Source organism: Carassius auratus, chromosome 28 (genome assembly GCF_003368295.1).
Source record: "Carassius auratus strain Wakin chromosome 28, ASM336829v1, whole genome shotgun sequence".
NCBI lineage: Eukaryota > Metazoa > Chordata > Actinopteri > Cypriniformes > Cyprinidae > Carassius > Carassius auratus.
The window spans coordinates 19,914,956-19,941,003 of record NC_039270.1 but is presented as its reverse complement, the minus strand read 5'-3'; the positions used below and the strand labels follow the sequence as shown (position 1 = coordinate 19,941,003).

The 26,048-nt window shown below is 37.0% G+C and overlaps 1 long non-coding RNA gene and 2 pseudogenes across 1 annotated transcript; all 3 read left to right on the top strand.

The window, feature by feature from the left end:
- The first annotated feature begins 4,787 nt into the window (after nucleotides 1–4,787).
- Nucleotides 4,788–4,881, top strand: LOC113047683 (uncharacterized; annotated as a pseudogene).
- Nucleotides 4,882–11,918: 7,037 nt separating this feature from the next.
- Nucleotides 11,919–15,806, top strand: LOC113047589 (uncharacterized). Its single transcript, XR_003276303.1, has 4 exons — nucleotides 11,919–12,182; nucleotides 12,357–12,452; nucleotides 13,183–13,356; nucleotides 15,299–15,806. It is a non-coding gene; the product is annotated as an uncharacterized LOC113047589 (long non-coding RNA).
- Nucleotides 15,807–19,162: 3,356 nt separating this feature from the next.
- Nucleotides 19,163–26,048, top strand: part of LOC113047374 (NACHT, LRR and PYD domains-containing protein 12-like) — a 39,590-nt pseudogene continuing 32,704 nt past the window's right edge.

The following is a 26,048-nucleotide window of genomic DNA, read 5'->3' as shown; positions in this document are numbered from 1 at the left end:
ACTCGACTCTTGAGGGTCAACAGGAGCCTGGCTCAACTCTGGAGGGTCAACAGGAGCCTGACTCGACTCTGGAGGGTCAACTGTGGCTGTCATTCTGTGCAGAGGTGCTGGACAAGCAGCCATCTTGTGCCATGACTCTGGACCGGCAGCCATCTTGGGCAGTGGCGCTGGGTTGGCGGCCACCTTGTGCAGTGGCAATGGGATGGCAGCCATGCTGTACTATGGTGCTGGCTCTGCAGACGTGACGTGAACACTCCTGGGAATCTCTAGGATCTTGTTCAGCATGGAAAAATAATCCAAGAATGTCTCAGCGGCCGTCTTGCACCGTGACGCAGGGCTGGCGACCACTTTGTGCTGTGGCACTGGGCTGGCGTCCATCTTGCCTCGTGGTGCTGGACTTGCAGCCCTCATTGGCAGTGGCACTGGCTCGGCAGACGTGTGCTTCCTCTCCTTTCTCCATCCGCCATGGTGAGACGGCGGCTCTGATCCGTCCCACATGAGCCCCAGTTCGAAGGGGGACCATGGTGTAGAGCGATGCTGAGCCTCCTCTCGACCACTCTCTCCTCGGCGACCTCCCCTGGTCCCGTGAAACACGACTAGGCGGGTTCCCTCAAACTGATTCCTTCTCTCCCGTTCGGTGGCTGGGGAAGAAACATCAACAGACATACTGCTGGAGTTCGTGTGAGACGGAGTCCTTCTCTCACGATTGGGACACAGGAAAACACAGAGAGGGATCCACGTGCAGGTATGTCTTTTATTGGGGGAATCCAAATCGTCCAGGCAGGGTCAAAACCAGAGTAGCAATCCAAACAATTATAAACAGACAAGAAAACACAAGGCAGGAATAAGACTTAGAAAGGTTGTGAATACTACATGGACTCCGTGACACATACTAAGACAGACAGGGTATAAATACACAGGGAAATGACAAACGCTAATGGGGAAATGGCTGAGTGCAATGATTAATGATTAGTGACAGCTGAGTGCAATGAGAAGACAGAGATCATGGGGAATGTGATTCAGGAAGTGACAGACACCGTGGGGAAGGAGGACATCTAGTGGTTACCCAGGGAACACAAACCAGACACTGTAACATATGTATCACATTTTAAAGTTATATTAAATGCAAAAAGATTAACCTTTGAGTGATTTTTTTGTTTACTTGAGTGGGACTTAAGTGGGACTTTTTAGTACATATGTTCATAATCACTTTGAGTGTCTTTAAAATATAGTTTAAGTGTACTACTAATGTACTGACACGCAATTAATGTGAACTAAAATACACTTTCACTAGTTCACGCTTACATATAATTAGCTGAGGTATGGAATGCGTATTTGGCGTGCTGTCCGGGGAGTGGCCCGAACCTAGAGCACCCCCCTTCCCCGTCTATTTATAAAGTGAACTCAAAGTGGGGAGATGGGGTGGAGGAGGGATGCCGATAAACCGTCAATGGATAGATATTTATACTACGGGATTGATTACTTGATTATGGTCCATCTGACGCGCTCCTGCGAATCTTGTTAATAAAAACATCATTTAATGTCAGTTAACAATACACTTAAGTGTGAATTAAATTTAATGTTTTGGACCAAATAAATGCATATTATTGGTCCTTAATTTCAAATATATTAAAGTTTAAAATTACACTAATTGTTTTTAACCACTTGAGTGGGACTTTAGTATATTTTATATATATTTTGAAATATGGTAAATATGTACTTCTGAATAAGCAACTAATGTGAACTAAAATATTCTTCAGTGCCATATATCTCTTGCAATGAAGTTAAAATGTATTATATTTAAATAAAAAAAATAAAATTTCTTAATACCTAGTTACAATCAATGCAAACACAAAATGGAAAACCCTCAAAATTTATTGACAAAACAATATTTAAAACAAATACACACACACAAAATGCAATTTTCTGATGCGCACAGTTACAAAACTTCAACACACTTATTAGAAAGAGTCCTCATTGGGGACTTCAAAATATCCACAAGGTCAAATTACTGTTATTACTATCCTTTTGGAGTCATTTGGTCCCCATAACATACAGAATGATGGATGAAGCTGTCCTTCAGTCTGCTGGTCCTGGCCTGGAGACTCCGCAGATGGCAGCAGAGAGTGTGTCCTTTTTTCAAAGGACCTCAGATGATGCTAACCCTGAATCAACAAACAGAACTAACAAATATTGCTAAAAGTGTGACTGCACAATCGCACCACGGTAAAAGTTCATCCATCCTGGTGAACTTTAACCGGTGTGCGATCGAGAGCATCCTGACCAGTTGCATCACAGTCTGGTATGGGAACTGTTCAGTGGCTGACCGCAAGGCACTGCAGAGGGTGGTGAAAATTGCCCAACGCATCACAGAGACACCACTTCCTGCTCTTGAGGACATCCAGAGGAAACGCTGTCTACGTCGAGCTCGCAGCATTCTCAAGGACTCCTCTCACCCTGACCATGGACTGTTTAACCTCCTGCCCTCCGGAGAGGCGTTTCAGGAGCTTCCGGACAAGGACCACAAGATTCAGGAACAGCTTTTCCCTAAAGCTGTCTCCTTGCAGAACTTTGCCCTCTGACACCCCTCAACACCCCCCCACACCACACACATAGACTCCTCCCCCTCTTCAACACTCTGACTGATTTATTTATTTATTCACAACAGGAAAAAACAGTAACTTATTACTTGCACTACTGTCTGTTCATCCAGGAACACTGTATAATCAATTTGCACACTGAAATATTTTGATGCACTTTACTGTCAATTGCAATACTTTAAATTATGTTCATAGTTCTGCCCATAGTTTACATACACTTTTACATAATCCATCTGTATAGTATGTTCATAGTACACCATCTGTATATCATGCTAATAGTATTTAATATCTGTAAATTATGTCCATAATTCTTATCTGTATAGTTATTGTACATATTATAGACCTTTATTCTGGACTTACTGCTTATTTGTCATGCTGTCAGTCTCTGTTTTCCTGGGTGGTCCCTAATGAGCTCACTTCTCCTTAGGCACTTCACCATAGGCACTTTAATTCCTCTAGTCTGGTCCTGTCTTCACAGTAATTGCACTCCAATTAATCGCACAGGCGCAGACAAGCATGCATGCACTGACACGACCTAATGCACTGTAAATGCCGGATTTTTTTTAAACAAACAGGCATATCGGAATGCAAAAATTCTAAACCGAACATTTTGCAGAACAGGATCAAACAAAAAAGTAATGCTCATAATGCTTGCTTAAAATGTTCGATGTGAAAAAGCGGTTCACTGACTGTGCATCATTTTAATACTATAGTGTCATTTGAAAACATTGCAATTGCGTTTTAATATACAACGATCACCACAAAACCATTTAAAGAGGCCCTGACAATGCTGCTTGATCTTCTGAGAAATGTAGGACAACACTGACGGGTTGCAACAATCCAGACCCTGGTGTTTCTCTTCTGTCTCCCAGTGGTACATCATTCAGAGTGGTCTCCAATGTGTTTGAAAGAACATGCATCATTCCACTGTCACTGCATTGTCCACCGAGTCGCTTGGGAGGTGCTGGCCATTCACCAAGAGATTCACCTCCTAAAGACCCCAGAACATATAGAGGCAGGGCTGGGCTCTAACTGATGTTGTTTTTTCTAAGCTATCTTATAAATGGCTTTAAAAAGTACTTTTTGTTTAAATGTGTAAAAACATATCTACAAGACAGAAAAATAAACATTTAAATTAATGTTTGTGAAAAAATTATGCTCTGCATTGAACAAATTAACAATGTACATAATTACATATCTTTTATTTACACATGTGAATATGCAAAACGAAAATCAGCTGGCTCATTTTGCTCAAGAATATCAAGAAAACCGAGGAAAATGGAAACAAAATACTGGTTTGCAATCTTAACATTAGAAATACTGTATGACAGCAATACGTGCATACAAAATACTGAAGTGCTAAAGCTTGGTTAAAACATTTGCAGACATATTTTGCATGACAGCACTACAGAAACACAACAAAGGGAAAGAGTATGCCTTATCCACCTTATTTTTCACATAAGGGCGGCCGTCACCATTTTCGAACTATAATGTGTTCAGTAGTTTTGCGGCCACTGTGTAGATTTTACAGGCTAGTTTACTTTTTATATGGACTACAGAAAGACTTGCATACTTTGTGTAGTTAAGCGGTGTAATAATAGGTGGTCTAAAGTAAAAAATACCTGCATGACATTTGTTTTGACCATAATCCACGCTCAAGATCTGAAAGTGGTGTGGGGCACCCTATGATTTGATTAAATCTATATTTAAAAATGTAAAGAAACCACCAAAATTACCGTACGTTTGCTCTTTGCACTTCATTGACGGCAGACCCACAGAAAATATATAGATATATCCACAAATAGGTAGGGGAGAGCAGGGGCGAAAGTACCATTTTTCAGAAAAACTTTATTTTAAAAGATAATGTTGTAGACAGAGATATATTTCTGCTGTGGCCAGTAACTCAGAAGTGTGGTCTAACAATACCAGGTGGTATTTTGTAGAAATGTAGAAAGACTTCAGTATAATTTCACTTTGAACATAAGGTGCACATTGTTACTTTCGACCCCATCGGTTTGGACGAAAGTAACACACAGGTGGGTCAAAAGTAACACAACAATATAAGCTAGATTTTTTTCTGTTACTCTATTTTTATTAAGTATACCTGATTGTAACCTTGTTAATAAGTAACTGCAAACATATTTTATCCTTTATCTTTGCAAAAAAAATATTAAATTACATTTTCATATCGCTTCTCGGCCTTTGGCTAAGATCAAGTGTAGTATCTGTTCTTATCAGTTTGGGGAAGTCGTGGCCTAATGGTTAGAGGGTTGGACTCCCAATCGAAGGGTCTCGGGCCGGACGTAATTGTGGGTGGGGGGAGTGCATGTACAGTTCTCTCTCCACCTTCAATACCACGACTTAGGTGTCCTTGAGCAAGGCATCGAACCCCCAACTGCTCCCCGGGCGCCGCAGCATAAATGGCTGCCCACTGCTCCGTGTGTGTGTGTGTGTGTGTGTGTGTGTGTGTGTTTGTTCACTGCTCTGTGTGTGTGCATTTCGGATGGGTTAAATGCAGAGCACAAATTCTGAGTATGGGTCACCATACTTGGCTGAATGTCACTTCACTTTCATATTTTCATTTTCATTTTAAATTTAAGTTTAAGTTTCATCAGATGTCTTAAAACCTGACTGTATTTTTTATTGTAAATTTCAATGTATTTTTATATAATAAAAAAATTCTACAGAATGCACAATATAAAAATTTAATCACATTAGCATAATAACAAAACTCTAAACATAATGTAACAGTAGGCCTATTTATGTTTCCATCCAGTTGTTTTTATGCATAAATTGAAAATGTGCATTAAAACATCTGGAAACACTGCAAATTCACAGGTGGAGGTGTAAAGGCTAAGATATGGCTAAAACCTAAATATAAATGTGACGTAGCAGCTGTCCAGAGAGAGATGTTCCTCTATGTCCAGAAACACCCTCTCAAAAACATCTGGATAAAACCAGACCTCTGTCTGTCTTTCTGAACCTCACTCAGACATATTCTTTTGGTATAATATGACATAAACATTTGTAAGAAATGATGCAGCTTGCACTGGAACAAAATAAATACTTGACTGTAGCAGGACAAAAGTAACAATTGTTACTTTCGTCCCGACAGGAACTCCTGACATTTAAACTTGATTTAATTTTATATATAAAAAAAATGTAAAATGCAAACTTTAGGATGTGTTAAAGCACTAAATAACTTGTAGATTGATCATTACTGTGACACATGAAACAAGAAAAACAACACGACTAATACAAAAAAATTACCGCTTCAACAATTTACTTTTTGTACTCGAAAACAGTTTTATGGACCTAACTTCCATAAACGATGAGGAAATCACATGATATTTCTCAGCTCCGTCAAGGATTGCATGCTGAACATGCTGACATAGCTGGGGATGCAAATGCAGAAAGAGGCTCGGAGAAAATCGCTTTGTTACTTTCGTCCCACGTTACTTTCGACCCCGCTCTCCCCTACGTTATGGCTACATGTTAAGTTAAGTGCTCTAACAACATACATTGTTTAAACTATTTTTTTTTATGGATGACACTCCGATTGCTAATCTGAAGTTGTTGATAACAGTAAAAAAAACTGTTACTAAAGAAGCACAGGGATAGCTAAAATTGTTATTCTGTTATTTACGTACTCTCGAGTTGTTGCAAACCTGTGTTCATGTCTTTTTGCTGCTGAACACAAAGGACGATATTTTGAAGAAATTCACTTCCATAGTAATAATTAGAAATAGCACTATGGATCCAATAGTAGTTTGTACAGTATATTAACATTATTCCAAATATACTCCTTTGTGTTCAGTAGAACAAAGAAATGTATACAGGTTTAGAACAACTCGAGGTTGAGTATATGATGAAAATGTTCATTTTTGGGTGAACTATCCCTGAAAGCTATGTCCTGAGAATGTATTGAATAAAAGTACCACTGTAGTGTGACTGGAACACCATGGTGCCATGTACAAAATACAAACCCGATTCCAAAAAGGTTGGGACACTGTACAAATTGTGAGTAATAAAGGAATGGAATAATTTACAGATCTCATAAACTTATATTTTATTTGACAATAGAATATGGATAACATATCAAATGTTGAAAGTGAGATTTTGAAATGTCATGCCAAATATTGGTTCATTTTGGATTACATGAGAGCTACACATTCCATAAAAGTTGGGACAGGTAGCAATAAGAGTCCAGAAAAGTTAAATGTACATATAAGCAGCAGCTGGAGGACCTTATTAGGTCAATTGGCAACATGATTGGGTATAAAAAGAGCCCCTCAGAGTGGCAGTGTCTCTCAGAAGTCAAGATGGGCAGAGGATCACCAATTCCCCCAATGCTGATTCAAAAAATATTTGAGCAATATCAGAATGGAGTTTCTCAGAGAAAAATTGCTAGAGTTTGAAGTTATAATCACCTACAGTGCATAATATCATCCAAAGATTCAGAGAACCTGGAACAATCTCTGTGCGTAAGGTTTCAAGGCCGAAAAACCATACTAGATGCCCGTGATCTTCGGGCCCTTAGACGGCACTGCATCACATACAGGAATGATACTGTAATGGAAATCACAACATGGGCTCAGGAATACTTCCAGAAAACATTTTCAGTGAACACAATCCGCAATGCCATTCGCCATTGCCGGCTAAAACTCTATAGGAACATCATAAAAAGGGAGATGCGACAAAGAAGACCTAAGACAGTTGAGCAACTAGAAGCCTGTATTAAACAAGAACGGTACAACATTCCTATTCCTAAACTTGAGCAACCTGTCTCCTCAGTCCCCAGACATTTGCAGACTGTTATAAAAAGAAGAGGGGATACCACACAGAGGTAGACATGGCCTTGTCCCAACTTTTTAGAGATGTGTTGATGCCATGAAATTTTAAATCAACTTATTTTCCCCTTAAAATGATACATTTTCTCAGTTTAACACTACATTTGATGTCATTTATGTTGTATTCTGAATAAAATATTGAAATTTGAAACTTCCACATCATTGCATTATGCTTTTATTCACAATTTGTACAGTGTCCCAACTTTTTTGGAATTGGGTTTGTACTTTTGCTACTTTTTTTGTAATATGTTTTGTTAATAGGGGGTGGAGAATTTATCAGTTTCTCCTGAGCATCTGACTGACTTCAGTGTTGTGTTTAGCAGATGATGAGCAAGGTGACCATTAGACTGCACAAACATAGTCATTGCAGCTGCCCCTTCAGTACAGTGATGCCTGAAGTCCAGACATTGACAGACCACACTTATGCCTCAGGAGATAAAATAATGTTACACAAGGCAATACAGTTCCAAGATGAAGATCCCTTAGCCCTTACCATTCCCAAGAATGACACTAGCACTTTATTGTACACTGTTAAATTTTACACCTCCAATTTTAATCACTTACTGTAAGACCCTGCAGACTCATATGAGGACATTATATGTTTGTGAATTTCTCTGAAACTGTACATGCCATAGTTTTAAGTCTGGATGTCCTGTACAGAGCACACTGAGGGCTTTTCAGAGATACCAAATTATTGGATGGTTCCCTATATTTGGTAACGTGGCATTAATAATAAAAAAGACAAAGACATGCCCCTGTCGCCTCTGGCTTGCTTAGTTGGGGTCACTTCATCTGCAGCGATATCGTTGACTTGATTGCAAATAAATGCACAGACACTATTTAACTGAACAGAGATTACATCGCTGAATTCAATGATGAACTGCCTTTATCATTTTGCATTATTGACACACTGTTTTCCTAATGAATGTTGTTCAGTTGCTTTGACCAATGTATTTTGTTTAAAGCGCTATATAAATAAAGGTGACTTGACTTGACCTAATGTGACGCTAACAGTCTTTTGGCCTACAAAGTGACGTCATAGTTCCATACGGATCCTCGTTCGCGCAGACGTCATACTTCATCAGCGCGTTTCCGCTGTTCAGATCGAGCGACGCAAGCTGTGTCTCATTTAGAAGGTTGCGCCCTCCGAAGGTCGCATTCGAAGGCTGCATACGTCATCGTGGTTGTCTCATTTCAGAAAAGCAAGTAGCAAGTAGCACACTCCGAATGAGACCTTCGAATGCGACCTTTTTTTCACAGGAATTCGAAGGATACATGAGGTGTATCCTTCGCTGCTACAAATAACCCACAATCCCTTGCGTCGCCATAAATAACCGTTGTTTATTTGAAAAAATGGCAGCGGCAGATCTACACACAAGCGATGTGGTGTTTAAATGTAAGTACTTTAAAGTTCTTCATTTTTTAAAAGTTGAATTACAAGTGTGGTAAACATGATTACAAGTGTTTAGTGATTTTTTTTTTTTTTTTTTTTTTTTTTTTAACAGTTTAACAGTACTTCGCTAGCAGGGCGAGAAATAATTATTATTTAACCCTTGTATTACATTAAATAAAAACATTTTCTTTTCAAATTACTTTCCAGATTTCGAAATAATTTCCTTAAAATTTTTTCTTAAACAAGTGTGAGAGCGCAACGACGTTATGTGTTGGCATAGCAACGTGATACTTCCTGTTTCGTTTTCCGTCCGTCCTACGAAGGCCGTCTCGTTTAATCCCAGGGTGAAGGACACTCCATATCAGGGGCGTGTCTAGGGGGAGGCTGGGGGAGGCAATGCCTCCCCTAGGATAAGCCCTGCCTCCCCTGAGAAATGATCTGTCCCTCTGATGATAAATTAAAACTTTAAAGTGGATTGTTTTGTGCATATTTTTCCATAGCTTGCAGATGGGTCTGATCCAACAAAAATCCAGTTTGGCGCTGTTTGACAGTGCGCGCGTTTGGGGGGTACGCGCTGTTTACCTGGCAGAGCTTTAAAGCAGTGGCGTGTCCAGAAGCCAAAGGGTGGCAAGAAAATTAGATTTGCCAACCCAAAACAGCGTTTGGGACCCAGACAGCAACATAGTGTCGGCCCAGATCCGGCCCACATCTGGCCCGCATGAAATCCATGCGGGCCAGATGTGGGCCGAATCTGGACCGAAACTGCTTGCTGTCAGGGGATCGAAGTGCATTGACAGCTGAACAGCCTGATTTTGTCCTCGATTTCTGCCGAGGGTAGGATGTTAATAGTTTTGGTTGTGGGCGATAAAAATGTCTCTACAATCTGCTTTCGAAGAAATATCGTTGCATTGTGTGCTGCGCACATTCTATCAGCTGCAGTTCTGGCCCAGCGGGATTAATATACTGCGACATATATTAACATCACAGTTAACTCATTCACATTTTTTTCATCTGTTTAAATCCTTACTGGTTATTTAAACGTTTAATTCGTGTCCTTTTCTGACTTGCGGTTTTTCTGAGCACAAAGTGCGGCCCGAAAACGAAAAAGCCCTTCGAACTGTGCCTGATTACTAAGTTATGTTGTGTGCTAATACTGTCAAAACACACAAGGTTTATGTATAGACTCATATGTTTAAAACGAAAGTAAACAACTGAAAGAAACAGATGCATTTTCTGAATATTAGAGGCGCGCAGGTCTTTAAGGGACAGTAGGCTACATGCTGCCGTGTGAATTAAAGGGATAGATCACCCTAAAATTTTATTTCTATCATTTCTGTTCTATTTCTATTTCTGTTTATACACTCACATGTTGTCCAAAACCTACATTAACTTCTTTCTTGTGCTGAAAGCAAAAGAAGATATTTTGAAAAATTAGGATAACCAAACAGTTGCTGGTCCACATTGACTTTTATAGTAGGGGGAAAATTACTGTGGAAATCACTGTGAACCAGCAACTGTTTGGTTTCCCACCTTCTTCAAAATATAGTTTATGTTTAGTAGAAGAAGGAAACTCATTCAGATTTTTTTTCTTCACTATTTAAATTTTTGGGTGAATTATATGTTAATGAAACAACAAACACACAGAGAAAAATCAATACTCTATACTCTTGACTGAAAAACTTTAATTCAGTTGCTTTAATAGGAATCAGTGTATATAGTTTTTATTTTTATATCTGTTCATTACATTTTTTTAATGCTCCTGCTAAATACACCCCTTGTACCTGAAAATGAAGCACTTTATTTGTATAATATCTGTATTTGTAATGTGTATCTTTGTTCTCATTTTTTAATAACAAAGATAAAATAATGACAAAGATTTTCATCCATGCACTTTGGCCTAAATATCTGCCACACTCTTTCATATTTTGTTACCTTAAAAGGCTTTATAATAGGGAAATTAGTTTGGCTGTGATGCTCAAACAGCTTGCAAAATAGAAAAACCAACATGACAAAGAATCAGGATAAAATCATGGTATTTTCTGAAAAAAATAAATAAATAAATTGTTCGATTTTTATCATATCACCCAGCCCTGTGGGAGACCAAACCCATAGACTCCAACCCCCCATAAAATAATAATAATATTTGCCTATGGCAAGCACCACTAATAATAAAAAAAAAAATGAAACTATATTTAAAAAAAGTTATGTTGCCTCTGCTAATCATATCATAATTTAAATTCTTATAGTTTTACAAAAATAGCTTTTATTTCAACTCTCTAAATCTCCTGACACCCTGTAGCCTAATATATTTCTAGGCCTACGTGTTTACATTTATTCATTTAGCAGACACTTTTATCCAAAGCCACTTACAACCAGAGAATAATATTCAAATACTGTTCTCATACTGTTTAAATGAGCATATCAAAAAAATTTTTTTACCTGGGGCCGCATTCACAAAGAAACTTATAAGAGGCTACAAGTAGCTCCTAACTGGTGAATTTAAGAGAAACTCCTACAAATAATGACTGCTAATGTGTTTTACTAAGAGTAATTCACGAAGCATTTCAGCCCTAAAAGTAGCATCTACTTCTGGACCAGCTTAAAAGAAGAAACAAATTAATTAACCTCCTGTCTATACAAACGTGAAGATTCATTTAAAGAACTCTCTTGTCCTTCTCGGTAACCTACTCGTGTAACACGCTTCTCACAAGCAAACACCTGTCACTCATTATCAGGCAAACACTGTGATCTGTTATATATATGAATCTGTCATATCTGTTGACCTGGTTTAACTTTTATGTGATAGCCCTATAGTCTAATAGGGGCCCTGTGCCTATCTCTGGGTTCCTGGCTTAGAAAAAGATATGCATTAAAAAAGATTGTGTGTAATATAGCTTAATTTTGTGCCGATATTTTCAATTGTCTATGTTGCCCCCCCAAACAAGCCAAATGCCCCCCCAAACATGACATCCTGGTAACCCCTCTGCTCCATATACGCATCCTAGAGAGGATTCGACCTCCAGAGGATGCGACCTCCAGAGGACGTGGCCTTCTAAATGAGACACAGCTAATGGAAGGTACACAAGACCTCGCTGAGGAAATAAAAGGAGAAGAAGAGCAGCAGTGTCCTGGCGTCCTTTCTGACTCGTCAAGAAGCGGCGCAGGCAAACGCTCGAGAAGAAAGACAGTCTATGAAAAAGCTATGACAAAAAGACGTCTGGATCAGGAAAGAGCAAAAACCCGAGTTACAATCGGCTCTGCTTTCCCCCGCTGGAGACAGCTGCGAGAGTCAAAGTGTCTGAAGACCGATGCCATGGTTGCCCTTTTTCTTCTGGACAAGTAATCACGTTTTTTTTTTTTTTTTTTTTTTTTTTTTTTTTTTTTTTTTTTGCTTCATATGTGTTTTATTAGTAATTCACTTTTTAGCTTAAACAGTTTGTGTATATATATACGAATTAGCTAATTGTTAACAGTACCTGGGTCAAAAAGGGAACTATTTTTATGTTTTCAAAGTTACGAGAAAAGTACAACATCCACACCTTTGTTGCATGAATTCATAAAGCCACCACCAGAGTTTTCCAACGGTTTTTCCGAGTCTTCGTACGAACAGTGAGTACAGAGTCATGTTTCTTCATTTAATAAAAAAATATCCTTCGTATTTTACTGGTATTATACAACCATGGTTTTATTGTGGTAAAAGTGTAGTAGCCATGGTTTTTTGGCTTAGCCTATTGATTTCCATTTGTATAACCACAGTTACTACAAATACCACGGTTAAACTATAGTGTAGCAAAACCGTGGTAAATTTGTGGTTACCGTGATTTAACTATAGTAGCCATGGTCTTTCGGTTTAATTTGTGGTAAAACCATGGTTAATAGGTCAAGTAATTTTTTAAGTATTGTTTACTGTGCATCGATCTTGATTTGGTCTGATGTGTTGGTCTGAATTTGGGCTAAACCTACATCTCCGTTGATACGACTAGAGCAGGGATCTCCAAACCTGCTTCCGGAGAGCATCTTCAGGTATCTCTGAAGACCTTGATTAGGGTTTGAGATGAACTTTGCAGGACTGTAGCTCTCTAGGAGCAGGAATGGAGATCCCTGATTAAGAGTAACTGAATGAGAACTATTCATGTTGAGTTTAAGTGGAATAAATACATTAAAATAATCAAATTTAAATTAAAATAATCAAATGATTTTTATTAGATTATGTATTATTTTATTATACAATTAATATTTTTTATGGTGTAAATTGCTAAAAACAACAAAAACAACAACAAAAAGAACTACTTCACATAGTAAATTTCTTTTGTTTACTATTCATGTTCTGTTTTGCAAGACACAGGCCTGAAATCAAGTTTCTCATTAAGGAGGAAGAGGAGGAGAAACCTGCCTGTAAAATTGAGGGTTTATGAGGAGAGAGAGTAGGATGCTTCTGTTGGCAATCAGTACGCAATCCATGAATGATATTCTTCCTGTTCTCAGAGATGGACCTGCTGTGAACTCTGAACCTGTGAGTATCCTGTAGTTCAGGTCCCAGACTCTGTTGGCCCTAAAAACTGAAACACTGGAAATGTTCAATTTACTTAACACAAAACTTGTAAATCAGTATTATAAAATAACATTACATGGCATGAAAGCATATAAAGAAGTTATCAATTTAAGATAATAATAAAAAATATATATTTGATCAAAAAAAACAAAAAAAAAAAACAACCTGCTACAAATTGAGCTCAAATAAGGATTCACACAGACACACACAGATTCACTGTAAAACCTGACGAGTTCTGAATACTCGAAACCTTTCTGGATACTGATTAACTCACACCATTTAAGTAGCTTAGTTTTTTAAAGAAAACGATTAATATACATTTGATTTGATTTAATATTTAAGTATACTTTGCTTAAAACTATTTACTTTACATAATGTTTTTCATCTGTATATTATTTTGATGCAGTAGTGCTTGATTAAATACACATACTAAATAAAAAATATGTACATGTAACTTATAGTCTAATCATGCTGAAGTCCAGCATTAAAAACAAACCACAACTGTAGCTGTATTCAGTCTTGTTTTAAAAACACTGTGACTGCGTGAACAAGTGTACCTTAACATGACAAATACTCTGGAAGATCATCATCCATCACAGCTGCAGTGTTTGCAGAACGTGGAGGGCTTTCATTGACAAAGAGTGTCATTGATGAACTCATCTGATGACTCCACCTAGAACAAACACGGGGTCCAACTTAAAGTTTAATTTACTAGATTAAAATTAGACAGTTGCATTTACTGATACATACTAGCAATTCTCTTAATGCACTGAATACTTGTATTTTACGTTTTGAAGGACAGTGGGTCCTCTTCACTAACATACAGCAACAAATTAAAACTCACCTCTGTGTCACTTTCTGTGAAACAGTGGAATTCAGCACAAACCTAGAAAACCACAAACAAACAAGTATGTATATAACCAATAACGGATTTTTGAAAGAGGACGATGAGTCTGTCTGGATATTTTATCCTACTCAGTTTACAGCACATGCACACCAGTATTGTATAATTTTTCTTAGGCTAAAAGAACAAAACCATAATTACTGTATTTGCATTACTGGAAGTGGTAGTTTACCCCATTACCCCATTAATGATTGCGAATCGGATTTGTTTGTTTAAATGACGTATCTGTGATGAATTGTACATCAATAAATCATAACAATTAAAATAAACCGGACTTACAAATGTTCTTATTGTTTCTTTTTAGAAGGCATATTCTAGTCTATCCACTGGTTCACATCAACAACTGTGTGAAGATACTTCCTATAACTCTTATTACCCAATAAAATTAGTCCTCACTGCAGAAAATTAAGTCCTGTTCCTTCATGTCAAATGCATAAACTTTAATATCTTAATATAAAGTTCACCCAGAAATGAAACTTCTTTTATCAGTTATGTCACTCCAAACCTGTAAGACTAATTCATTATCAGAACACAAAATATTTGTAGTATTTCCTCATAATTTTTGTCCATTCAATGAAAGTCCACACAACCAAAATATTCCACCTCAAAAATGCATGAAGACATTGTGAAGGTAATTTATATGATTTAATGGAAGCTTTTATTAACATGCAAACTTTGATCCTCCACATATATAGACCCCATGAACTGAAGCTCAAACATGCTTGAGAAATTGTCAGGTTTCTTCAACCGCTGTAATTATATATTATTATTTTTACAAGGTGTTTATACACTTTTTGAAGTTGGAAGACATTGGTTGCCTGGATTGGGTGAACAAAATTAAGAGAAATTAGAAAATTATATTTATGTTTTGAAAGTGGACCAGATTTATCGGTTTAAAGCGACATGAAAGTGAATAAAATATGACAAATAAAATGTTAGGGTGAATTAACCCTTAAAAAAGATAACAAATGGTCTAATGAATTAAATTTGTATGTAAAGGTTCATGATGAGAATCAATCCTGACAACAGCATGTGCTCCTCAAAGGTCCAGATCAGCAGAAGAAGTGGAAGATGGTGAAAGGAAGAGCTCTGGCCTGAAACACCTGTGTGGCCTCCTTAATGAAGGAGTTTGTGGATTCAACTGGCAAAATGACTAAATCTACTAAATATATTCTGCTTGTTTTTTAATCTTTCAATGTTAATATAATACTTAGGATTGTTCATGTATTCCATCCAATTGTTCATGATTTTCTTTTTTAATGCTTCAGTATGTGTGTTACTCTTGTGTGTTACTGCAGGTTGTCTGACATTTTTCTTTAAATAGTGATAGTGGACAATAATTCACTTGTTTTCAACAATAGTCCAATTTACTGTAACGAAGTGCAGGGGCTGCTTTTGTGTTCATGAATTGAATCACTATTCGTTATTATTATTATTATTATTATAATTATTATAGTATGTTGTGCTCAGGATAGCTGTGATTCATTAAAGGAGAGTTTTCTAAATATAATTATATGTGACAAAGTTTTGTTCTTGAGTCTTACTGTCTGCATACACATTGTGAGAACACGTGAGGGAGAATATGATACATAATGTGTACATGTTGGTAAATAATCTCACAAGATTTAACAATAAATGTTTTTAATTTTGGAGGGAAGGGGTGTGTAATACATTTAAAGTATGCTTTAATATTTTCTATTAATTAATTTTAGACATATAACACAGGCATGCACATATAAATCCTTACTAGGATGCATTTGAGAAGCACCCAGTGACTGCAAAAACATTTAAAGCGTCGGTAAAATCAAGCCACAACGCAAATGTTCAAAAACGCGTCCAATGTCATTACATGCAGATTGGGGCGGAATTGTTTAATGATGAGGTGAAACTGAAAGCGACTGTGTCAAACGCCATCTTCAGAGAATTCAAAATCAAAAAAGAAGGTAAGTTCATGAAAACTTTTAACAGCTGCAGTATTTAACTAAGGAGCGTTTGTGTCGGAATAGACTTAAACTCAAGTCACGTCAAAGTGCATCAAATATCATTATCTCTTAGGCCTATACTATACGGAAACTTACACATTCATGGCTGGAAATGGTCCAGCCACCTTATATATATATATATATATATATATATATATATATATATATATATATATATATATATATATATATATTAAACAGAGAGAGAGAGAGAGAAGGATTTAGAAAGCTGAAAGCTGTGTCAAACATAGTTTCAGATCGACTTGAACCATTTAATATTTTGTTTCATATCCAGTGAATGTTTAATTATGCCGTTTGACTTTGAAAATAAAGTAGACTATGTCACAGGATAATCACATTTATAAACACGTAAAATATTCACAATATACAAGCCAGAAGTGTTGGCCGACATTTAGACTATATCCCCATTATAGAGCAAGGATCTACAACCCTGCTTCTGGAGAGCTAACTTCCTGCTTCGACACACCTTCAAGTAACTTAAGACCTTGATTATTTGGTTCAGGTGTGTTTGATTAGGGTTGAAGCTGACCTTTGCAGGACAGTAGCTTTCCAGGAGCAGGACTGGAGACCCCTGATTTAGAGCAACAGATTGAGAACCATTCAGTTTAAGTTAAAGAGGAAAAACCCAATAATTGATTTTTAAATTATCAAATTCAAATGTTGTTCTGTACTATGTATTATATCTTCTGCAACATGCAGGCTTGAAATCAAGTTTCTCATCAAGTGGGAAGATGAGGAGAAACCTGCCTGTGAAATTAGTGCGTATGAGGAGAGAGATGAGACTACTGTTGACGCTCAGAGAGCATCATCTTCAGGATTCAGCTGTGTGTCTATGAAGAGTAACAACTCCATGATTCAGCCCCCTCTTCTCAGTGATGTTGATCCTCAGAGAGCATCATCTCCAGGATTCAGCTGTGTCTCTATGAAGAGTAACAACTCCATGATTCAGCCCCCTCTTCTCAGTGATGTTGACCCTCAGAGAGCATCATCTCCAGGATTCAGCTGTGTGTCTATGAAGAGTAACAACTCCATGATTCAGCCCCCTCTTCTCAGTGATGTTGACCCTCAGAGAGCATCATCTTCAGGATTCAGCTGTGTCTCTATGAAGAGTAACAACTCCATGATTCAGCCCCCTCTTCTCAGTGATGTTGACCCTCAGAGAGCATCATCTTCAGGATTCAGCTGTGTGTCTATGAAGAGTAACAACTCCATGATTCAGCCCCCTCTTCTCAGTGATGTTGACCCTCAGAGAGCATCATCTTCAGGATTCAGCTGTGTGTCTATGAAGAGTAACAACTCAACCCTAAACTCAGTGATGGAGCTGCTGTGACTTCTGACTCTCTGTAAGTATCATGTAGTTCTGGGCACAGACTCTGTTGGTGCCCTAGATTAAATATTATATTGGTGCAATACCCCTACAATCTAAAAAAACTGACAGGGAGTGTGTTTGTGTGTGTGTGTGTGTGTGTGTGTGTTTTACTACTGAATTTATACCGGAAACAAACAATGCTTTTTAATCAATCAATATGACAATCAATCATACAGCAATAATCAATAATTTAATAGTATTATATAGCACACACTATTAAGTAATTGATCCAAGATAATAAATGATAAATAATACATTTGCCCAACAACAAACAATCTGCTCCAAAATGGACACAAATTGGGACGTCGAAACACACACACAGACAGACACATGTTGGCACTTCTGCCTACCCTTCATAGAAAGCGTTTTTATCTGTGTTTACATTTCTACAAAACATTGATTTAGATTTTTTTATACTCGTAATGTAGTTATGTGTAATGTGTATTTCAAAGAAAGTTTGAAGGTGTATAACTGGCGACTGTTCCTTCGGCACGGTCACATGTCTATTATATTCCTAAACAACTCCTGCTCATTCGCCATTAGATAAAACATAGGCAATATATTTTTCCTTCAAGGTTGAGCTGCAGCATGTCACTGGAACAGAACAATTCATTCACATGGAGCAAAGCATACATGATTCAATGTCAGAGTTTAACATATAGCAATAAATGGTGCTGTTAAAATAAAAAAGAATAATAACCATTAAGCATATGTAAGAGTTAGTGGATAAAGGGGTTGTCTTCATGTCTCATACAGCTATCACGAGAACCACATAAAAAAATAAGAACAAAGTTCAAACTGATAATCTATAAAAGGCAGTATTTTATTTTATAATGATTCAGATGAGCTAAATATTTATTCTCAGGAAGCCAGGCTAAATGAGTAAACACTGTTCCTGCATTCCGGTCAGACTCAAAGACACCAAATACAGACATTGCTTATAACAACAAATACAAGAATAGACACACTAGTTTTAAGAAAACTATGATTACATATTAATTTTATAATAGAAGAGCAGGGGATTGGAAATCAGCCCCTTCACGTCAAAACAGGCAAGTCTTTTTAACTCAACTGCAGTGAATCAGGTTTTGTCAGTATCTTCGGGTTTAGGAATTTGTGGTGCATGAGCTCATAGACTAATTACTAATATATATATATATATATATATATATATATATATATATATATATATATATGAAGAGTTCAGATGCAAAAACCAGACTATTTCAAGACTATTGAGGTGAAATAACTGAACAAAAATATAGGAGCCTGATAAAAATCCCAATTTTAGATGAAAATTTCTGATGGCATTTAGAGGCTTTTGCATCTGAACTCTTCATATATATATATATATATATATATATATATATATATATATATATATATATATATATATATATATATATATATATGTTATACTGTCCACTAGAGGACACAACGTCTCATGGTTACATGGGTAACCCGAGAGGTTCTTATACATTCAGTCAGTTCAGTCTGATCTGTCTTTTTCTTTTATCTTATCAGCAGGAAGAGAAAGAGAGCATCATCTCCAATATCCAACTGTGTGTCCATAAAGAGCAACCGATTCCCATTTGATCTACCCATGTTCAGGACTGGAGCAGCACGCTTTGACCCTGTGTGAGTATTTGATCTTGATGTACCAGACATTTAACACAGGAGCACAGAAGTGTACACAGAGATTACAAGACAGTAGATGCACTTTAGCCAGAAAATATCATCAAATGAAATCATGTTCTCCTTTTTAATAATACAGAAATTAATATCATGATTTACAGCAAGAAAACCTTAAGGAAGAGGCCTTTGTTAAAAAAAAAAAAAAAAAAAGGTTAGTGATACATATATTATAATTAATTCTCAAAATAGAAATCTGAAAATTCTGGTTTGGAATAAAAAAAAACTTTTTAGTGGTTCACAACCTGGTTGCCACGATGACTAGATGTGGTGCTGTGTATAATCAAAATGTCTAATTCTAGCACTGTAATTATTTATACTGTAATATTTTATCATTTTGATCAGCGATCCTATTAGTTAGTTAGTTAAGAGGGCATCACAGTTGTCAACTTTTTAGTCAAAAACTTAATTTACATAATCCCTCTCTCTCAACAAACAGAGAGAGTTTGTGGCTTTTGCTATGTCTCTTGTGATGCTTTGAATTCAATCTTTGAAATGATCAATTGGAAAATTCTGGTTTAAAATAAACTTGATCCTAAATCAGCAGCTCTCAAAGTTTTTTGCAGTGATGTCTGGCTATAGATAGTGCAGAATTTCTAATAGTGACCAATATGCTCAATGTCCATTTTTCACGTTCTTCACGTTTTGTGTGATTCAAGTTTAATTCAATTCAAGTTTATTTGTATAGCGCTTTTTACAATACAAATTGTTACAAAGCAACAATATGTTTTACTATATAGCCTCTGCATAAGCAATAGTAATAAATAAAAACCTTTACTAGTGCCCTAAAAACCAAGACCACAATCATCTCACTTCTGGTGATGGGGGTTTTAATGTTCAACAAAAGAATGCAAAAACTTATTGAATCTGCGATTGCTGGTCTGTCACTGTTTAAATTAAAAATAATTTCACATGAACACAGCTTTTTGACCATGTCACTGTTTCTGTTATGGGATACTACAATAATTTTACAATGTCTTTTTTTTTTTGTATCTTTTTTTATATAATGCATTTTCAGTGGTAACTCAACGACTGGCACATTCCCTTACTGTCAGAGCCACGCCAGTCATCATGATACAGAAACAGACCTGCAGCTAAATTCAGGCCCAACAGTGCATGCTTATCTACTGAAGCACAAGCACAAAACCAGCATGAAGAACAAGTATGAGAGCTACAAGAGAATCAAACCCTCCTGAACAGGGTTTACACACAGTCAAACTACAAGAGAATCAAACCCTCCTGAACAGGATTTACACACAGCTGTACATCATAGAGGGAGAGAGTGAAGAAGTGAATGAAGAACATGAAGTGCTACAGATGGAGAAAAGTTACAGGACACTCCAAGACACTCCAATCAACTGCAATGACATCTTTAATCCTTTACCTGAACCAGGAGATGAGGAGAAGAGAAGAGAGAAGAAAGACACAATAAAGACTGTTCTTACTAAAGGCATCGCTGGAATTGGAAAAAACCGTCTCTGTGCAGAAGTTCATTCTGGACTGGGCCGAGGGAAAAGCCAATCAGGATGTAGATTTCATGTTTGTGCTTACATTTAGAGAACTGAACTTGATTAAAGATCATCAGTACAGTATTCACAGACTTCTGCTTGACTTTCATCCTGAACTTCAAGATCTGGACTCAAAGATTTATGATGAATGTAAAGTTGTGTTCATCTTTGATGGTCTGGATGAAAGCAGAATTTCACTGATGTTTTCAGACAGTCAGAAAGTTTCTGATGTGACTGAGATTTCATCAGTGGGTGTGTTGATGTCGAACCTCCTGAGAGGAGATCTGCTTCCCTCTGCTCTCATCTGGATCACCACCAGACCAGCAGCAGCCGATCAGATCCCCTCCAACTACATCAACCGTGTGACTGAGATTCAGGGATTCAGTGACCCTCAGAAGGAGGAATATTTCAGGAAGAGAATCAGTGACGAGCATCAAGCCAGCAGAATCATCTCACACATCAGAAGAGCAAGAAGCCTCCACATCATGTGTCACATACCCGTCTTCTGCTGGATCTCAGCCACTGTGCTTCAAAACATCCTGAAACAAGATCTCAGTGCAGAAATCCCTCAAACTCTGACTGAAATGTACATCTACTTCCTGCTCATTCAAACAAAGATGAGGAACCAGAAGTATGAAGAGAGAGATCCAGAGAAACTCCTGCAGTCCAACAGAGACGTGATTGTGAAACTTGCTAAACTGGCTTTCAATCAGCTGATGAAGGGCAATGTGATGTTTTATGAGGAGGACCTGAGAGAGAGCGGTATAGACGTTACTGATGCCTCAGTGTATTCTGGGATCTGCACTGAGATCTTTAGAGAGGAATCTGTGATTTATCAGAGGAAGGTTTACAGCTTTGTACATCTGAGCTTTCAGGAGTTTTTTGCAGCACTGTATGCGTTTTTCTGCTATTTACACAAGAACAGTGAGGTTCTGAAGATGTTCCTGACAGGAAAGTCCAGAACTCAGTGTGAGAGTATTCCCCTGGATGTGTTTCTGAAAGGAGCAATGAATAAAGCCTTAAAGAGAAAACTGGACACCTGGATCTCTTCCTTCGATTTCTTCATGACGTCTCACTGGAATCCAATCAGAGACTCTTACAGGAAGTACTGATACACACAGAGAACAACGCAGAGAGCATCAAGAAAATAATCCAAAACCTCAAACAAGGTCAAAAAAACAATGTCAGTCCTGAAAGATGGATGAGTCTGTTACTCTGCTTGATTGAGATGAAAGACAACTCTCTTGTTGAAGAAGTGCAGGCGCTTTTAAACTCTGAAGCAAAAAGTAAATTTCTTACTCTTGCACAATGTTCAACTTTGGCAAACATGATCCTGATGTCAGAGGAGGTGCTGGATGAGCTATACCTTTAAAAAGTACAACATCAAATCAAAAGAGGGTCGATGGAGACTGCTACTTGCTGTGAGAAACTGCAGAAAAGCTCTGTGAGTATGCAAAAATTAAGATATTTACATTTGACTGACTGTGATTTCTGTGATTTTTTTTTTTTTTCAGTCCAGTTTCTTATTATCTAAAAAAAATCCCAAATAGAGTTTAACACAAAAGACTCAGAGTAAACGCAAACAATATGTTTGCATTAACATAATTATACAGTTCAACATATGGAACACCATTGCTATTTTTCATAACCTTAACTTTACAACTTTATACCTTATTCACCCTTAAAGGGTGCATAGGTATCATACTTACAGAAGCCAGAGAGGGTGCGGTACAAAGTTGTACTTTTGAAGGTATGAAAAATAACTGTAGTGTTACATATGTTGAACTGTAACAGTGTTGGCAGATTCACCATTATTTTAATGTTTATATTAAAATTATCATCATGGTAAATCTGTGGTTACTTCTGTCTTACTATGAATACCATAGCTAAACTATACAGTAGTTGACAGTAAGCCTACAATTTGTATAATTTTGTCTGACAGATATATTAAAACAATTATATAAAAAACATGGTCCATTTTGCCTTTATACATCACTACAATGGATTTGAAACAAAACAATCAAGATTTATTTTAAGAGGTTCCACAAAAATATGACATTTACTATTTAGGAGTTACAGCCATTTTAAGCAAAGTACCTCCATTTTCAGGTGCTCAGTAGTATTTGGACAGTTGACTAAGAAGAGAATCTTTAACTTGTAATTGAGAGGTTAACCTGGTTCTGCCCATTCCCTTGTTACTTGAAGACAAATTAAGCAGAAAAAAATCTGGGGCCTCATTCATAAAGTGTCTGTATGCATAGATTTGGTCTTGGAGTGTGCGTAAGCTTAAATCCATGCCTACGCTCATATTTGTAAAAACTGCCTTTGACGTGGAAAAGTGCATAGCGTCACGTTAAGGTCTGAGCAGACGTTCACACTTTTTCTTGTCAGTGTACTGCAGGTTTTTGGAAGCTGTTGTTTTGACTCAATGTTATAAATCAAAGGATTTGGATGATTGGACTTGTAAACTTATATAAGTTATTGACATTAATAAGGAGTTGTTAACAATGCAGGAACTGAATCCATCCAGTTGCAGTCAAGTTCAAGATCATTTGTGATTTATAAATTTCACATTTGAAAGAGAGGCATATGTGCGTTTTCTGTGCGTGCGCACATTCTACAAATCACACATACGTATATTTGAGAAATAATCATAAGATTAAATTTAGGATGGTTTCTGCACATTATTTTATAAATGAGGCTGCCAGACTTGAGATGAGGAATCAAGATGTCATTCGTAATCTGTTTGGGTGGTGCTACAAATGACGTCCAAGGAGATCCTACTGAAAGTGAGGAGGCCATCATTAAGCTGAAAAAACAACATAAATCTATAAAGCCCCTTTCACACTGCACACTGGACCAGGAAAATTGCTGGAACATAAAGGGGCTTGAGAGAGATAGCAAAATCTTATGTGTGGCCAGGTCAACGGTTGGCTACATTCCTAAGAAGAAAGAATGCACTGGTGATCTCAACAACATCAAAAGGCTTGGAAAACCAAAGAAGTGGATAAACTCAAAATCCTTAAATTTTTTAATAAAATAAAAAATCATAACATCAAAATGCCTTCATGAATGTAAATACAGAGGTTTTACAACAGGACAGCAAAATTAGACTTTACCAGAAAACATATATAAAAGCCTCCCATGTTCTGTAATAAGATTCTTTGGACTGATGAAACCAAACTGATTGGTAGCAAACTGACGGGAAGGGAAAAGTATGGTGAGAGAAAGAAATATCTCACGATCCAAAGCACACCACATCAAGTGTCAAACATGGTAGTGGTAGTGCTATGGCATGGGCATGTATGGTTGCCAATGGAACGGGCTCACTCGTGTTTATTGATAATGTAACCCCTGAAAGAATTTACTTTTCTTCAACATTCTTCAATGGCTAAGTTAGTCACCTGATCTCAATCCAACAGAGCAGGCTTTTCAGTTATGAAGACAAGACTGAAGGCAGAAAGACCCACAAACAAGCTATAACTAAAGGTGGCTGCAGTGAAGACTTGGAAAAGCATCTCCAGGGAAGAAACTCAGAATTTGGTGATGTCCACAGGCTCCAGTCTACAGACAGTCACTGCAAAGGATTTTCATCCAAGTATTACAATTGTGCTTATATTTTTACAATCATGTCACCTTGTCCAAATACTATTTGGGCTCCTGAAATTGTAGGCACTTTGCTTAAAATGGTTGTAACTCCTAAATGGTAAATGTCATGAACCTCTTAAAATAAAGCTAAAAGTCTGTACTTCAATCACATCTTGATTTTTTTCCGAACTTTATTTCAAATCCATTGTAGTGGTGTATTAGGGCAAAAGCACAAAAACTCAGTCCGTGTCCACTTACTTCCAGACAGGACTATATATCTTCCATTTGTATATTGTGAAATTAATCCAGATTGTTTCTCTATTACATGATAAGCATCAGACTAAGTTGACCTCATAGATGACAGTAGTTTAAAGTAGCAGTAATTATACTTTTGGAAAATATAACTCTGTATGAAGTGCACGTCCTGATTTTGCCAAGTTCGAAGTGTTCCTAGGTCAACATATTTTGTTGACCCTGGAACAACATTTTACTCCAAAAATATATTCTTAACCATATCCCTACACCTAAACCTAACCTTAACCATGAGTAATCCCTAAAATCAGAGGAAATGATAGATGAATGACACTGATGTAAAAGCACCAAACACTGATTTTAAGAGTAAACTTCACAAAATCTAAAAACTGGTTCTTCAAATCTGATTGGTTAATCACAATGTTGTTCCAGGGTCGACAACGATGTTGTCCCAGGAACATGTCTCACTTGGTAAAATCAGGTTCTGCGTATGAAGTGCTGTGAGTGAAGTGTCAAGAGGGAACACTCTCTGTGACCGATTCTGTTTTTCATCATTTGCATTTATTTATTTTTATTTATTTATTTAATTTTTTTGTATGAGCACAATAAATAGTTCCATTTTACGCAATTAGTTACATTAACATTTACATTTAAGACATTAATTTAGCAGAACTTTTTTTTATCTCAAGTGACTTACAATTGAGGGCTTACAATTATTTACTAACATTGTTTATTTTTCTACTTTACAACTTATTTTATCATTCAATTTCATGCTAGAAAATAATTGGTAAAGATAATGCCTACATGCCTATAGATTTGATTATTTTATGTGAGGGCCAATTCCTTCGAATGCACCAGTAATATCAAAACTATCAATACTTCAGGATCGACCCACCTTTCTCTTAAAATATAAGTTTAATTTCAAATGTAAAGGTTTATTATGAATATTCCACAGATTAGTTTTAGCTGTCCACAGCATTTATTTCTTTCCCATTAACAATTATACACTTGGGAATGTGAATTTCGTAAAGTCAGTTTTCATATACTTAATTTTTTAAAACATTTGATTTAGGAAAGACATCTATCATGCCAAGACACAAAATAATCTTGTATAAGCACTATAGCTGTTCTTCGTTAATGACACAGTTGTGAGCAGTAGTCCAGTAAGTAATATCTAAAACAGGTATATGCAATCCTGTTCCTGGATTACCAGTGCACTGCTGAGTTTACCTCCAATCTGTCACAACAGAATTGCCTGGATGTTTTTAGTTATTAAAGAACTATAGCAATAATAAGAATAACCACAATATTTATCTAACAAGAAATGTAGGGGAGAG